General features: G+C 35.3%; 2 pseudogenes; one reads left to right on the plus strand and one right to left on the minus strand.

Moving 5' to 3' along the window:
- Positions 1 to 1,823: 1,823 nt before the first annotated feature.
- LOC149479837 (beta-ureidopropionase pyd3 pseudogene) lies at positions 1,824 to 3,143 on the minus strand (annotated as a pseudogene).
- A 1,510-nt stretch (positions 3,144 to 4,653) lies between these two features.
- LOC149479838 (beta-ureidopropionase pyd3 pseudogene) lies at positions 4,654 to 6,000 on the plus strand (annotated as a pseudogene).

The following is a 6,000-nucleotide window of genomic DNA, read 5'->3' on the forward strand; positions in this document are numbered from 1 at the left end:
ATTATAATACGCTAAATTCCTCCGTAAATATAGCTATACGTTTGGTACACACGAGAACTTAGAATATTGACCCGTTTCCTTATAATTTTCATATTTAATTTATAGAGTAAATAAATTTATAAAAGGGATAATAATAGGTGATAAACATTTTTAACAAAAAAATAAAAATGAATGCCCACAGTTGATATTTAATCTTTTGCTTAATTTGGGTATCAACCGCAACAAAGGGCTAGGAAAAATTAAAAAAATAATAATAAAATAAACGTCAGAATGATGTCTGATGAAATTACTTGTAATCAAGGGTCGTGACCTAAAGTGGGCGGTGCCCCTGCGCTCCAAAATAACTACCTATTATCAGAACAAAAAAAATATTAGATAATTAACAAATGTAAGGTAAAAATGTAAACAAACTCATAAGTCAAATATAACAGATAATGTTACATACGTATGTACATGTGTTGCTAAGTTAATTTTAACCGACTGTTTAACCGACTTCAAAAAAAGTTTTATATTCCATTGAGTAATTATTTATATAATAATTTTTATATCAGGTATATATTCAGTACATATGATCACAAATTTATTCGTCACATGCAAACATTCAAAGCTATTTAGAGATGATCCTAGTATGATCCACGTCTACTCCTTTGCCCCGGTTTTCCCAGGTTGATCCGGTTTAACAAATAACGTATAATCATCATAAATATTGTAGCTTTCTGATAGTGAAAGAATTTTTAAGATCGGACCAGTAATCCCCTACCGGTTGCCGACTTTTTTTACAAGAAATAAAGTATATTCAGGTCTATGAAGATTATTAAAGAGTATTTTAGCAAAACAAACAGTATTTATTGTAGTGTGCGCCCTCTGACTAAATAAAAAAAAAATTGTGAGCGTCTAAAATCTAAATGTAACACATAATAATGTGTCTGCACTTTGATGCTGAAAACAGTATTTTGTATACTTTTTTTTTTGTTAAACAGTAAAAAGTATAATTTAGTGAAAAACAGTAGTTAGAATACTGTTTAAAACAGTAGGTATAGTTGGCAACCCTACGGCCCTACCATGCATGTTTAAAATAATATTATTGCATATTTTTCGTGCGTGCAATGCATGGAAAATATTGCGAAAACATTTATAGTGTAGGTAACTATCTACCCTTTAGTTTCTGTGATCTGTGGTAACTACTAACTACCATCATTCTTCATGAATAGAAAAGCTGCTTCGAGTAAGAACTTCAATTTCTACTTCGACTTAAGTACATAACTTTACCTATTTATGGTTATTGAATATATGTATTGTATTTGAAAATATGTCTTTTATATTTTAATTAAATTTAGAGGCCGTATAATGAAATAAAATAGGTTTTCGCAATTTAAGACTTATAACTAACTAGAGGTCCGCCCCGGCTTCGCCCGTGGTACATATTTCGCAATAAAAGGTACCCTATGTCCTTTCTCGGGTATCAAAATATCTCCATACCAAATTTCATGCAAATTGGTTCAGTAGTTTAGGCGTGATTGAGTCACAGACAGACAGACAGAGTTACTTTCGCATTTATAATATTAGTATGGATTGTTTGTTAAATAAGAAATCAGAATGCTATGCTGGTTTAAAGATCTTAGAATGTGCAATAATGCATAATAGATTTAGAATATAATTACATCGTAGTACTTTGATTAAATCTTATGTAGTACTTATGTACGTAAATAAATTTCATAGCATGTATGTATTATGCTTAATAACATTAAACAACTTGATAAAAACAAAAAAGGATAATAATAATTCATTACATCTTAGACTTAATTAAAAAAATAAAAGATAGGTATATATTTTCATAAATGCTTTTATTTTTGTCAACTTAACTTATAATTTTGAAACAAAAACAACAATGCCATGATCCATATTATTCCTTATCCTTACATTTCTCGTTCTCATGTACAACCTGGGGCTTAAAATCTAACTCCAAAACCTTGCTCAGACTCTTAACGTACATATCCAAACGTTGCGTCATGTAATAACAACGACGGTCTCTTATCTGCCTGTTCATGTTCAAATCCATTACGGAAATTAATAAGCCATCTCTAGTACGCGATAAGCCTGGGCACCTCACTCCATCTGGAGAGGAGAAGTAGCTGGAACCATAGAACAACCCCAAATCTTTATGCGCAGGTTTTCCATCAGCCGAAGTGAACTCATTCGGGAACTCTTCAAAACCTACTCTGTTGATAGCCGCTGTGAAGTAGCAATTGGTGATAGCAGCGTTCCTCGCCTCGATATTCCACATGTACTCGCTACCGGCCTCTGCAGCGATCGTCGCTGACGGGTTAAAAACAATCTCAGCGCCGTTCTGGCCGAACATCATCCAGTTCAAAACGTGATGACGCCCGAAGCAAATATTAACAGCAATTTTACCGTACCTAGTCGCAAAAACTGGATGTCCCGTGTTGCCCTCCATGTAGTAATTAGATTCATTGAAGTCGCCCACTCTCGGAATGTGGTTTTTGCGGTGCTTGCCGATCACGTTGCCAGTGTCGCTAATAATAACTGCGGTGTTCCACAGGATATCTGCGTGTTTCTCGTCCCTCTCGAGGATGGAAGATACGATGACCATTGCGTATTTGATTGCAAGCTCGCGAAGGAAACGCGTTGTAGGACCATCTTCAGCGGATTCAGCGAATTCACACCAAGGTTGCTTCTCCCTGGTGCAAAACGCGAATGGCATATTCCATAGCTCTTGGAAACAAAGGATGTTGACGCCCTCTTGGCCAGCTACGTCGATGATTTTCTTGACTTTCGCGAAGATAGCATTCTTTTGTTCGTTGATTGGCCGGTCAGTGGGTGCGGCAATGGAGTGCTGGATTACTCCGACCTTGACAATTCTAGGTGGCCTGGTGTGCTCCTTCTTAGCAGGGAATGCGTAGGCAGCGATTTCAAAGTTGTTGTCCTTGGCGGCAGCAATGGAAGAATCCTTCAGCTGGACCTCATGGTGGTTCTTCCGTCCATAGTATATTCTATTAAACTCGTCCAAGTCCCGGCCGCTTAGATTGTTTTCAATGATAGATTCGAGGCTCTTAGTTTCTCCGTCCATGTTGAATGCGAGCGATCTGATGTATAAGGTTCGATTGACTACATTTTCTCGATCAATCCCGCCTTTATATAGCTTAGCGGCTTGTCACCGGTTGTGTAGAGCATTTAATGAGATGGCCGTTGTTTATCTACTTGGGTGGTTCGACTTGAGCTCCGTGACCTTAGATATGTTTGAGACAATATCGTATGAACGAAAATATTTGATTGGTCGAGAGTAAACTCTCATTATTAGTTTTACGACTTGATATGAAGTAATAAAGCGAAGTTCACGTTGTTAATAAATCCATTAACTACTTGAACTTCACTTTATTACTTATTATAGAATAGATTGACTTTCATCTTACACATATTATAAAGAGGAAAACTTTGTTTGTTTGTTTGTAATGAATAGGCTCATAAACTACTGGACCGATTTTGATAAAATTTGCCACAGATAATCTTTAGACCCTCAGAAAGAACATAGGCTACCTTTTATTGCGAAATACCTATGTACCACGAGCGAAGCCGGGGCGGACTGCTAGTATTATGTTATTTAAACAGTAACCAGACAATTTCTGTCCATTTTTTAAAGAGAAATAATTGGTATGTAATTTGTTTATTTATTTTATAGACTACAACACTATGTCACATATATTTTTTTCTGTTTGTATGTTTGTGTATGCGTCAATCACGTATAAGCTATTGCGCAGAATTGGACACGCACATTTAAAATTTTAATACCTACATACATATTAGTGTCAACTTACAGGTTGCATTATTCGAAAAATAAGTATTTTTAGGACTCTCAGTACATGTAAAGGTATAATAAAATAAATTCGCGAATATGAATTATGAGGACAGAGGTGTCATTGAAAAGGACTTTAAATGGAATAGAGGTGTCTAATGGAAATACTTCGTCTGATGTTATTATGTATATTATAACTAGCGGTCCGCCCCGGCTTCGCCCGTGGTACATGTTTACGTTTTCTCTACATAAGAACCATCCTCGTACTTCAAGGAATATAATAAAAAAAGAATTATCGAAATCGGTTCAGCCGTTCTCGAGTTATGCGCTTACCAACACATTTTGCGATTCATTTTTATATATAAGATAAGAAGATTATAATATCGACTAACATTTTGTATTTAATGAATTACAGAAATGTCTGAAATTTATCACAACATAACTTGTAAAAAAAGCTGCTTCCCACTGTAGGTATGTCTGTCTGGCCCTATATTAGGTTAGATTTTTAAAATTACGCAATTTTATGTATTTGTATGTTAATGCATAATGGCACCGGTGCGAAGCCGGAGTGCGTCGCTAATTAAAAAATAATCGGTTCTTTTTAAAATGGATGTAAGAAATAATTTACTAAAGTAAGTAAATTACTTCTTTAAAACTTAAAAACAGTAGCTTTTTTCTTTTGTTTATTTGATTCATAGATATTAATTAATAAGATTTTTTTAACTTTATTGGTGATCAGATTGATTTTATTTGATATACTTATACAACAGATGTACAATATTATGTGTGCAAGTTTTGTATGCAGTGTTAATAATTGTAAATAATTTATTCTACCCATACTAATTATGTTGAATACCTGCAGCCTACGTGACTAGGTTAGAACTTAGACCGCCTAGATATTTTTAGCATATGGCAATTATAACACATTCGAACTGTGAATGAGACCAAGTTAATACGTAGTCACATCAAGTCCCAACCGCATAAACATATACTAAGTAAGTAACTTTATTTGCGTCTCAAATTCTTACGCAATAATATTTACTTATCTATACAAAGCTACATTGGTTCGTGTATTGAAATAAAATGGAGCGATCTCTCGACGATGTTATCAAGAATAATTTGAGTGGAAACGAATTGAGAGAATTTAATAGAATATATTATGGAAGGAGCGAGCACAGTGAGTTGAAAATAAATAATCCTACAAAAGACGCAGGCGTAAAATATAATTTCGATGTTTTGGGGTATACATTTCACGCCTCAAAGGAGCAACTTCGTGAACCAAGAATTTTGAGGTTAGGTTTGGTACAACATTCAATTGTTTTATCAACTGATAAGCCCATTAATGAACAAAGGCAAGCCATATTCGATAAAGTAGAAAGAATTATTGAAGCAGCGGCTTCGGAAGGGGTAAAAATATTATGTTTACAAGAAACATGGCCGATGCCTTTCTTTCTGTACACAAGAGAAAAAGAACGATGGGTTGACTTTGCAGAATCTGCTGTTGACGGACCTAGTACAAAATTCCTCAGCAAGTTGGCAAGAAAATACGAAATAATTATCATATCACCGATATTGGAAAATGAAGATGGTGTTTGGTGGAATACGGCAGTAGTTATCAATGAACAGGGCAATTATGTTGGTAAACACCGTAAAAACCATCTGCCAAGCGTTGGAAGTCACAGCGAAACACCTTATTATGAACCTGGCAACACCAACCATCCAGTATTTGATACGAAATACGGCAAAATTGCTGTAAATATTTGCTATGGACGGCATCATGCATTAAACTGGTTGATGTTTGCGCTGAATGGAGCTGAGGTAGTTTTTAATCCGTCAGCAACTATTTTAGAATTCGGTGAATCATTCTGGGGTATTGAGGCTCGCAATGCTGCTATAGCCAATGGGTACTTCACTTGTAGCATCAATAGAGTTGGAACAGAAGAATTTACTGTTGGTAAAGACATAATTAAAAGTTCTTACTTCGGTTCCAGTTACGTGACTGCTCCCAATGGGTTTAGAACACCTGGCTTACCAAGAAATCGAGACGGTTTACTGATAGCAGAAGTTGATTTGAACCAATGTAGACAAGTAAGAGATCAGTGGGGATTTCATATGACTTCGCGTTTAGATATGTACGCTGATAAGCTCCAGAAAGTCGTTGAAAACTAAAATAAATATTTTTTCTCTTA

This window comes from Colias philodice, chromosome 19 (genome assembly GCF_061535455.1).
Source record: "Colias philodice isolate Cphi_HAF_F1 chromosome 19, ilColPhil1 Martin Lab GWU primary, whole genome shotgun sequence".
Taxonomy (NCBI): Eukaryota; Metazoa; Arthropoda; class Insecta; order Lepidoptera; family Pieridae; genus Colias; species Colias philodice.